The following is an 11,183-nucleotide window of genomic DNA, read 5'->3' on the forward strand; positions in this document are numbered from 1 at the left end:
ATGGCTTGTGGGATCTTATTTCTCCGACCAGGGATTGAACCCGTGCCCTCGGCAGTGAAAGCGCAGTCCTAATTGATTTAAGATCTTTCTTCTTTTTTTTATATATATATTTACAGCTATAAATTTCCCTCTAAGTACTGACTTAGATGATTTCCCTAAGTTTTGGTATGTTGTATTTTTGCTTTCATTCATCTCAAAGTACTTTTATTTTATTTTTAAAAATATTTATTTGGTTGCACAGGGTCTTAGTTGCGGCACACAGGCTCCTTAGCTGTGGCTTGCATGTGGGATCTAGTTCCCTGACCAGGGATTGAACCCTGGCCCCCTGCATTGGGAGCACAGAGTCTTATCCACTGTGCCACCAGGGAAGTCCCTCAAAGTACTTTTAAAATTTCCTTTGTAATTTCTTCTTTGACTCATCAATCTTTTTAGAAGTGTGGTCTTTAATTTCCACATATTTGTGAATTTCCCAAATTTCCTTCTGTTCTTGATCTCTAATTTAATCCCTTTATGGTGTGGAGAACACACTTTGTGTGATTTCAGTCTTTTTAAATGTACTGAAGTTTGTTTCATGGCTTAATATATGTTCTATCAAGAAGAATATTCCAAGTATACTTGAAAAGAATCTTTATTCTGCTGTTGTTGGATACAGTGTTCTATAGATGCCTGTTAGGTCTAGTTGGTTATGCGTCATTCGAGTCTTCTATTTCTGTTAATCTTCTGCCTACTTATTGTTTACATTACTGAAAGTGAGGTATTGAAGTCGTCAACGATTATTGTTGAACTGTAAGCTCTCTTCAATTCTGTCAGTTTTTGCTTCATGGGGCTCTCATATTAGGTGCTTATATGTTTATAATTATTGTATCTTCACAATGGTATGCTTTTATCATTATAAAATGTCCTTCTCTGTCTCTAAAAACATTTTTTTCTTGAAGTTTATTTTGCCTCATATTAGTATAAACACTTCAGCTTTCTTTTGCACTGTATCTTCTATGATATACAGAGCGGGCCTTGGGCTGTCTTTTGTGAGGGAATAGCGCCCCCTGGGGAAATAAAGGTAGTGCAGAGGGTGAAGACAGACACTAGGTCAAGGATGTCAGAGGACTGAAAGGCAGCAAAATACTAGACCCTTCTACACTCAACCTTGAGGAATCTGGGGCCTGGTGGTTCGATCTGAGGGCATCCTAGGTCCTGAAGAGGGGACCAAAGGCTTGCTTTGTGACAACTGTCTGGACTGTCGTGACAATCCCTTTCTCATCTCTTCTGACTGCAGATCTGTTCTCCAGAGCAAAGGGGTGGCACTTCCTTCCCCTCTTTCTCTTGAGAGTGAGGCCTTGTTCATATGTATCCATGGGCCCAGATCAGGGGCTAGCACAGAAAAGGTGAACCAAAATGACTGTTTAAATGAATGACATTCACTGAATCTCACCCCAGTGCCTTCCTCAAAGCCCTGCATGAAAGCCTCAATAAATTTTGGCCGAATGCTTAATTATTTCTTACTAACAGCATCATGAGAGCAGAATTCAACAAACTGAGAGCCCTGGGGCTGAACCTAGCCAGCAAATATTATGTTTGTCCTACAAAGTACTGATCAGTAAAGTGTTTTATAAAAACCCAACATACCGGGCTTCCCTGGTGACACAGTGGTTAAGAATCCGTCTGCCAATGCAGGGGACACGGGTTCAAGCCCTGGTCCGGGAAGATCCCACATGCTGCGGAGCAACTAAGCCCGTGCGCCACAGTTGCTGAGCTTGCGAGCCACAACTACTGAGCCCACGTGCCACAACTACTGAAGCCTGTGAGCCTAGAGCCTGTGCTCCACAACAAGAGAAGCCACTGCAATGAGAAGCCTGCGCACCGCAAGGAAGAGTAGCCCCCGCTCACCACAACTAGAGAAAGCCCACACGCAGCAACGAAGACCCAACCCAGCCAAAAACAAATAAATAAAATAAATAAAATTTTAAAAAATCCAAAATACCAAGATCAGGAGATTTCACAATAAAATTCAAATTTCTGCTTCTCTTGAAAAATCAGCTCTGGCAACACTGGGCCCGTATTCTGAGGGGCTGCCTCCTAAAGTAGGGCAAAGCTCTCCAGTTTGTCACATCCCCTATTGCCTTTCTCATTTATCTTGCTTCACTGCATTATTTACTCATGACTGCCCCCTGTAGGCACTGTCTTGTGATCCCTAGACTAGAACAAAGGGGGTGTCTCTCTCCTGACCCCCAATAAGACACTGGGAAGTGAAACATCATTCCCAAAAGTGGTTACCCAGGTCAAAAGGAAACAAGTTTTCCTGTTAAAAAGAACGTGACTCAGAGCAGAAATCCCAGTAGCCAGGTCAGAAATTCCCCTGGAAAGATCCAGTGGCTGCTCCCCAGAGGCCAAGAAAACACATCCATCATGTATGTACCAAGCCCCTCCTGCTGGTTCACCCCACCCGCTGGAGAGTTATATAGGATGATCCCAATTGGTAGTAAACTAATATACACATGCCAGGAAAAAAAAAAAGGCACCAAAATGTTAAAAGTGTTTATTTTTAAAATACAGGTGATTTTATCGGTTTTACACTTTCTAGTATTTTCCAAATTTTCTACAATAAGCAAGAGTGACTTTATAGTCAGAAAAAAATTTTTTTTCTTTGAAATATCACTCAGGTTGCATGTATGAGTTATTGGTGGGTCTGCCACACCTCTCGACTACATGCCCCTTCCTACCACATTCCATACCTCCCATAGCCCCAGGGCCTGGACTGAACCCAAGTGGGGGCTTGACATCTGTTAGCAATGCCCTTAGCTTTTCATTGGCCATAGCCTTTCTCTCTGCCTGACTTAGACACACCATGTGGTCTTTAGAGTAAAGGTTTGGGCTGTGTAGCCACTTTCTACCCCAAAGAAAGCTGCCGCTTGTTTTCAGACTCCAGAATTTGTTTCTTAGACTGAGATGTGCCAAGACAGGGCTAGGAACTCTTGTCCTGTTTTCTCGGGGAGGCCAGCCCAGGAATTGTGGCAGAGATTCCAGGAGAGGCATCCATAACTTATAGCAGGAAGATAACAACTTGGGGCCTGAGTTTCTTTCCTACACTAAGGGGGAGAGAGTCATGGAGTGAGAATTCGTGACAGTCACAGAGGGATGCAAACGACCTTGGGAAAATAACTTTCCTTGTATTTTAGTTTCCTCATCTGACAAATGTTGACTACAACACCTGAAAGTCCTTTCAAGTACTAGCATCATACATTTCTTTTATATTTAAAACCTGTATGACCTCAAGCAAGTAATTAAAACTCCCTGATGTTTATGACAACATAGCACATTGCATGCTTAAACAGCTTTTTACAATTATACTATCACACATCTTGTTAAATCTTAGTGTGCCAGTGATGTAGCTATGGAGAAATTGAAGCTCAGAGAGGCTGAGAGAAATCTGCCCCAGATCACACCTACACAGAAGTGGTGGCAGAGGAACCAAAACCAGGTTCTGGCCCTGCATCTCCCACTTCACTCTGTCCTTCCTATCCACAAGGTTGTCACCAGCCCAGGAAAGGCAAGCAAGCCATGGAGAGCATTACATACGGGTGTCCTCAATGCTCTAAACCTCTTGAGACCTCTGTCCATATGGTAGCTGTATAACTCTTGAAGAAAATGCCAAACTGTTTTCCAGAATGGTTATGCCATTTTACATTCCCACCGTGTATGAGTTCCAGTTCCTCTACATCCCGCCCCCAACACTTAGTACTGTCAGTCTGCTTAATTTTAGACATTCTCATAGGTATACAGTGGTATCTCATGGCTTTAATTTTTATTTCCCTAATAATCAATGATGTTACGCCTCCTTCTAATGTGCTTATTGGCCATTGATATATCTGGTAAAGTGTCTGTTCAAATCTTTTACCCATTTTTAAATTGGGTCGTGTTACTTCCTTACTGAGTTTCGAGAGTTCCTTATATATTCTGGATACAAGTCCTTTGTCAGATACATGATTTGCAAATTTCTCCCAGTCCTAGCTTGTCTTTTCATTCTCGTCAGTGACTTTTGAAGAACAGAAGTTCTCAATTTTGATGGTCCAATTTATCTTTTTTTTTTCTTCTTTGAAGCATGCTTTTGGTATTACACCTAATACATCTTTGCTTAACTCATGGTAACAAAGATTTCCGACCAATGTTTCCTTCTAACAGTTTTATAGTTTTAAGTTTTACATTTAGACCTTTGATCCATTTTTGTTTTATTGTGGTAAAATATACATAAGATGAAGTTTATCATTAAAAAAAAAAAGACACTATTTTTAAGAGTTTTTTTTTTTTTTCTGGCTGCACCCTGCAGCTTCTGGGATCTTAGGTTCCCCAACGAGGGATTGAACCTGGGCCCTCAACAGTGAGAGAGCAGAGTCCTAACCACTGGACCGCCAAGGAATTCCCATTAAGAGCAATTTTAGGTTCACAGCAAAATTGTGCAGAAGGTACAGAAATTTCCCATATACCCCCTGCTCCCACACATGTACAGCCTCCCTTATTATCAATGTCCCCCCACCCCCTGTACATTTGTTACAATCAACAAACCTACATTGACACATCATCACCCAAGGTACATAATTTACGTTAGGGTCCACTCTTGGTGTTATACATTCTATGGGTCTAGAGGAATGTTTAATGACATGTATCCATCATTATAGTATCACACCCAGTAGTTTCACTGCCCTAAAAATCCTTTGTGCCCCACCTATTCTTCCCTCCCTCTCCCCCAATCCCTGGCAACCACGGATCTTTTTAGTCTCCATAGCTGTGCATTTTACAGAATGTCACATAGTTGGAATCATACAATACGTAAACTTTTCTTCTTCAGAATGCATTTTAAAGTGTCCTCCATGTCTTTTCATGGCTTGATAGTTCACTTTTTAAAATTTTTTTGGTTGAGTTGGGTCTTCATTGCTGTGCGCAGGCTTTCTCTAGTTGTGGTGAGTGGGGGCTACTCATCGTTGCAGTGCATGGGCTTCTCATTGAGGTGGCTTCTCTTGTTGTGGAGCACAGGCTCTAGGCACACGGGATTTAGTAGTTGCGGCACTCCAGCTCAGTATTTGTGGCTCGCGGGCTTAGTTGCTCCATGGCATGTAGGATCTTCCCAGACCAGGGATCGAATCTGTGTCCCCTGCATTGGCAGGCAGATTCTTAACCACTGTGCCACCAGGGAAGTCCCAGTTCATTTCTTTTTAGTGCTGAAAAATACTCCATCATCTGGATGTACCACAGTTTACTTATCCATTCACTTACTGAAGGACATCTTGGTTGTTTCCAGGTTTTGGCAATTATAAGTAAAGTTGCTATAAGTACCCATGTGCAGGTTTTTGTGTAGACGTTAAATTTTCAACTCCTTTGGTAAATACCAAGGAGCATGACTGGTGGATGGTATGGTAAGAACATACTTTGTTTTGTAGATAATTGCCAAAATTGTCTTCCAAAGTGGCTGTACCATTCATTTTGCTTTGCCACCAGCAATGAATAAAATTTCCTGTTGCTCCGCAACTTTGCCAGCATTTGGTGTTGTCAGTGTTCTGGAACTTGGTCATTTTAATAGGTGTGTAATAGTAATTTTTAACCATTATTAAGTACACAATTCAGGGGCATTAAGTACACTCACAATGTTTTGTAACCATCACTACAATCTACTTCCAAAACTTTTTCATCACCCAAAATAGAAACTCTTTAGCTATTAGCAGTAATTCCCCATTTGCCCCGCCCCAGCCCCTGAAAACCTCTATTCTACTTTCTGCCTCTATGAAGTTGCCCACTCTAGGTTCCTCATATAAATGGACTAACAGAATATTTGTCCTTTGCGTCTGGCTTATTTCACTTAGCATAATTTTTTCAAGGTTGTAGCATGTATCAGAACTTTATTCCTCTTTAAGGCCAACAATTATTCACTTCATGTATATACCACATTTTGTTTATCCATTTCTCTGTGGGTGGATATTTGGGTTGATTCCATCTTTTAGTTACTGTGAGAAATGCTGCAATGAACACTGCTGTACAGGCATCACTTTGAGTTCCTATTTCCAATTCTTTTGGGTATATACCTAGTAGTGGAACTGCTTGGTCATACAGTAATTCTGTTTAGCTTTTGGAGGAACCACCAAACTGTCTTCTGTAGTAGCCTATTTTACATTCCTACTAGCAACATATGAGAGTTCCAATTTCTCCACATCCTCACCAACACTCATCTTCTATGTGATAGCAGCCACCCTAATGGGTGTGAAGGGGTATCTTGTGGTTTTGATTTGCATTTCCCTAAAAATTAATAATGTTGAACATCTTTCCATGTGCTTATTGGCCATTTGTTTATCTTTTTTGGAGAAATATCTTCAAGTCCTTTGCTCATTTAAAAATCTTTTTGTTGTTGTTTTTAAGAGTTCTTTGTATATTCTGAACAATAACTCATCAGATGTATGATTTGCAAATTGCTCCCACTCTGTGGGTTGCCTTTTCACTGTCGGTAGTGTCCTTTGATGCAACTGATTTTTGTGTTGTGTACCCTGTAATTTTGCTGAATTTGTTGGATCAAGTAGCTTTCTTATGGATTCTTTGGAATTTTCTCTATACAGGATCACCTCATTTGTGAATATTTTACTTTTTCCTTTCCAATTTGGATGCCTTTTCTTTTTCCTGTCTAATTGGTTTGGCTCAAACTTCTTATACTATGTTGAACAGCAATGGTGATAACAGGTGTCCTTGTTTTGTTCCTGATCTTCGGGGAAATGCTTTCAGTCTTTCACCAGAGAATGTTGGCTATCAGTTTTTCATAAATATCCTTTATCACGTAACGCAGGGGTCCCCAACTTTTTTGGAACCAGGGACTGGTTTCATGGAAGACAATTTTTCCACTGGTTTGGGGGGGAATGGTTCAGGTGGTAATGCGAGCGATGGGGAGAGAGATGATGCTTCACTCTCTCGGCGCCTGCTGCTCACCTCCTGCAGTGCGGTCTGGTTCCTAACAGGCCGCGGACTGGGCCCTGGGAGCTGGGGACCCCTGATGTAAAGAATATTCATTCCCTTCTATTCCTAGTTTTCTATTGTTTTATCATGGAAGGGCATTGTGTTTTGTCAAATGCCTTTTCTGCATCAACTGAGATGCTCATATGGGTTTTTCTTTGTCCTATTAATGTGGTGTATTACACTGATTTTCTTACATTGAACCACCCTTGCATTTCTGCAATAAACCCTTTTGGTCATGGCATATAATCCTTCTAATATGCTGTTGAATTTAGTTTGCTTGTATTTTGTTGAGAATCTGCTAAGAACTTCTATCTTTCCATCCACTTAAAGTGTGTTTATATTCATTTCATGCAGTAGTTATAATAGCTGCTTTATAGGTTTTGATATGAGCTGGCATCTGTCAAGGGACTTTCCCCTTGAGAATTGGTCACATGGTAATTCTGGACAATATCTTGGACATTTTGAATATTATGTTGTGAGACTCTAGATTCTGTCTAAATCCTCTCAAGAATATTTTTGTTTCAGCAGGCAATTTAACCTGTCAGAAGGATAGGGTTCCTTAGACGTTTTAGCTGCCTGTGCCACCACTACAGCTCTAGCTCTATGACAGGGCCATACTTGGGCCAAAATAGGAAGAGAAATAGAATGGTGATTCCCCTTCTTTAGACAAGTGTCCCCTTTTCCTGGTTCCTCTGCCCAGACAATAATAGTTTTAGCTGCCAGAGCTAAAGTGCTGCAGCCTTGCAACTTTTGCCTGCTCTTGGGGGCCAGCAGAGGGAAAAAAAGAAATGGATTTCCTATTATGTTCTCCAGCTCACAGGGTCCCTTTTCCCGGTCCTCTGGCCAAAGCCAAGCTGGGTTCTTTAGGGGGTTTTGCAGCCTGACCTCAGAAGTGAAAGCCATGAAAAAGGAAAAACACCAGGAAACTCAGCCCTGTAGGGATTGTGTAAGTTTTGACTCCCCCTCCCTAATCTGACTTCTTTTATTTTTCAGAATCCTCAGGTAACTTTTTGTATTTTTTCCAATTTTTGGTTATAATCAGTTGGAGATAGGCTGTAGTGGGCTTAAATCTTGACCAGCACCAGAAGTTGGGAAGCAATTTCTGAGAACTCATGATCTGTGCTTTCACACAATTTCACAAGAGCCAATACTGTTGCTTTCCACCTACACTTGCATAAACTGATGCTAGGAAGTCGCATCTGAGAACTGTGAATTTGCGCTTGCTTTCACAAAAATGGCTGTCTTAGCTACATTTGCTCAAATTCGTAACAGGAAAATTTATGAATCTAAGCTTAGCTTTCACAAAAACTGTTTCATTCTTATTTCATCCAAATTTGCTTGAACATACTTTTGAGACATTTTGATTGGAGTTTCTTTTAACAAAAAGTGTTTTTTATCCTCTAGGTTTGCTCAAACTCCTGCTGAAGTCTTGAAAACTTTTGAATCTGACTTTATTTTCATAAAAGACTATTGTTTCAGCTAGATTCGTACAACTGAGAAATTCTGTGAACTCTTGAAAATTTTGAGAAAAACTTGTGAAGTTGAGCTTTTCACCAAAACTGAAGGGCGTGGGACTTCTCTGGTGGTCCAGTGGTAAAGAATCTGCCTTCCAATGCAGGGGACGGGAGTTCAAACCCTGGTCAGGGAACTAAGATCCCACATGCCGTGGGGAAACTAAGTCCATGCGCCACAACTACTGAGCTCGCACGCCTCAGCTACAGCGCCTGCATGCCGCAAACTACAGAGCCCACGTGCTCTGGAGCCTGCACGCCACAACTAGAGAAGAGAAAACCCACACGCCACAACTGGAGAGAAGCCAGCAAGCCACAACAAAGAGCCTGCGTGCCGCAACTAAAACCTGACACAGCCAAAAATAAATAAATAATCTTTAAAACAAAAACAAAAACAAAAACTGAAGGGCGTGCATTGGCAGCGGTCATATTTTGCCTCCCTCCATAAGGCCAGGCTGAGGCAAAATCATGTTGAACGTATTCTAGGCCTCCGTCAATAATGCCAAGTGGTACAATTCCAGGTGGCACCAATCACTCTGTATCTAGGGCAGGGATTGGGGCAAATCTGGTCCGTGGATTGTTTCTGTACAATCAGTTAGCCAAGACTGGATTTTACATGTTTAAAGAGTTGTTCAAAAGAAAAACGGTATATGTGACAGATCACATGTGGCCTACAAAGCTTAAAATATTTAATATCTAGCCCCAGACAGAAAAAGCTTTGACAACACTGTTCAGTGGTTACCAGTTCTAGACTGGAAAATGGAAAGGGACTTCATGGAACCAGGCAACACGATGACTGTACCTTCTGCCAAAGGGTGCTAAACTGGCCAAGTTTAGTACGGGGAAGCCTAGTCTAGAGATGCAGACTCTTCAGCCTTTCCATCACCTTTCCTCCCTGGTTCTACTGCCTCTGTGGCCACTCCTTTCTTTGGCTTCCCCCTTTCTCCTACCACTCACATGCTGAGAGTTCAGTCATTAGCTGTCTCCTACTCTATGCTGACCATTCCTGAAATATAATTATCACTAAGTACAACGGTTAAGAGCTAGGATCACAGAGTAAGGCTGCCTTACTGTGCATCTATCTACCGTACTTCCTAGTTATGTGATCTCAGGCAAATCACTTAATGTCAGTTTTCCCAACTATAAAATGGAGATAATAGGGTTATTCTAGAAGGAGTAAATGAAGTTAAGGCATGTAAAGCACCCAGCATGTAAGCAGTCAATAATGCTGGCTCTGATAAATGTTACCCACTACCATACTTTTTACAACCATTTACAAGCCACTCAATCCAAAATCTTTTGTTCTTTTCCTTCTGTGACAGACTAATAATTGTGCCCCCATGGTCCACTCTCCTCTTCTTTTAATAATATAACCCCCAAGTTTAAATGAACACACAACCATCCAGATAGAGGCATTTTAGCCTTCTCCACAGGATGGTAAGAATTTGAGACTAGGTTCTAGCCCATGGGATCAGGGTAATTTCCAGGCCCTCTATTTTCTCTTCCCCTTCCTATGGGCCTGAACAAAGATGTGGGGCTGGTGCACTAGCTTCAACCATACAGATGAGAACCACCACCTAGGGGATGGTGAAGCATTAAGACAGTAGGACCCTGAGTCCCCAGATGATCCTGTAATATAGTTGCTTAACTGCAAGCCAGGGCCACTCACCTACCTCTGGACTGTCACATGAGAACTAAACTATTTTGTGTGAATCATTGCTTTGGAGTCCATTTGTTAGAGCAGCTTAATAGTCTAATTAATATGCATCCCAAACCTTAACCTCCAACTGCCTTGCTTATGTCCCAGAGGAACCTCAAACTCAACATTCGTAAAACCAACCTCATTATCAAGCCCACTCTGCACCCCTGCTCTTCTTGTATTTCTGAACACAAAGACTAGCCCAACAATTTCTTGATAACATCCCTACTGTCAATTTATCCCCAGACACGAGAATCTGTCGCTCTTACTACTCTCAGATTCAACCTGTCACAGAACCCCACAGCTTGACACATACATCCCTCTTCTATCATTCCCTCACCTCTGATCCCAAACCAATCCTGGCTTTATTTATTTATTTAAAAAATTTATTTATTTATTTATTTAGACTGTGCTGGGTTTCACTGCTTCGCGCGGGCTTTCTCTAGTTGCAGTGCACGGGCTTCTCATTGCGGTGGCTTCTCTTGTTGCGCAGCATGGGCTCTAGAGTGCAGGCTCAGTAGTTGTGGCGCACGGGCCTAGCCGCTCCGCGGCACATGGAATCCTCCCGGACCAGGGCTCGAACCCGTGTCCCCTGCATTGGCAGGCGGATTCCCAACCACTGTGCCACCAGGGAAGCCCCACCCTGGCTTTAGATGTTTTTTACTATGGTAGGCACTCTGCCTCCAACTCTATACTCCACAGTACTGCTCCATTACCCTTCTTAAAAATGGATCCATTCTATTTTGTTTCCACAAGTCCAAAGCATTTAGCCCTCATGAGGTGGCCCCCAGATTAAGCCTCTAGTTGATCTTCTGCACATACTCCACAAACACTTTATACCAACCACACTATTCTTTTGCTCCTCTCATCCTCTTTAAGTGCTCTTTTTCCTTTGCCTACACCAATGCTCTTCAAATGTGGTGAAGGGCCATTAAAAAAATTTCCAGCCTATTGTGGGTAAATACTTTCGAAAACACTATACACACAAA

The sequence above is a fragment of the Balaenoptera borealis genome (genome assembly GCF_965194805.1).
Source record: "Balaenoptera borealis genome assembly, chromosome: 16".
Lineage (NCBI taxonomy): Eukaryota > Metazoa > Chordata > Mammalia > Artiodactyla > Balaenopteridae > Balaenoptera > Balaenoptera borealis.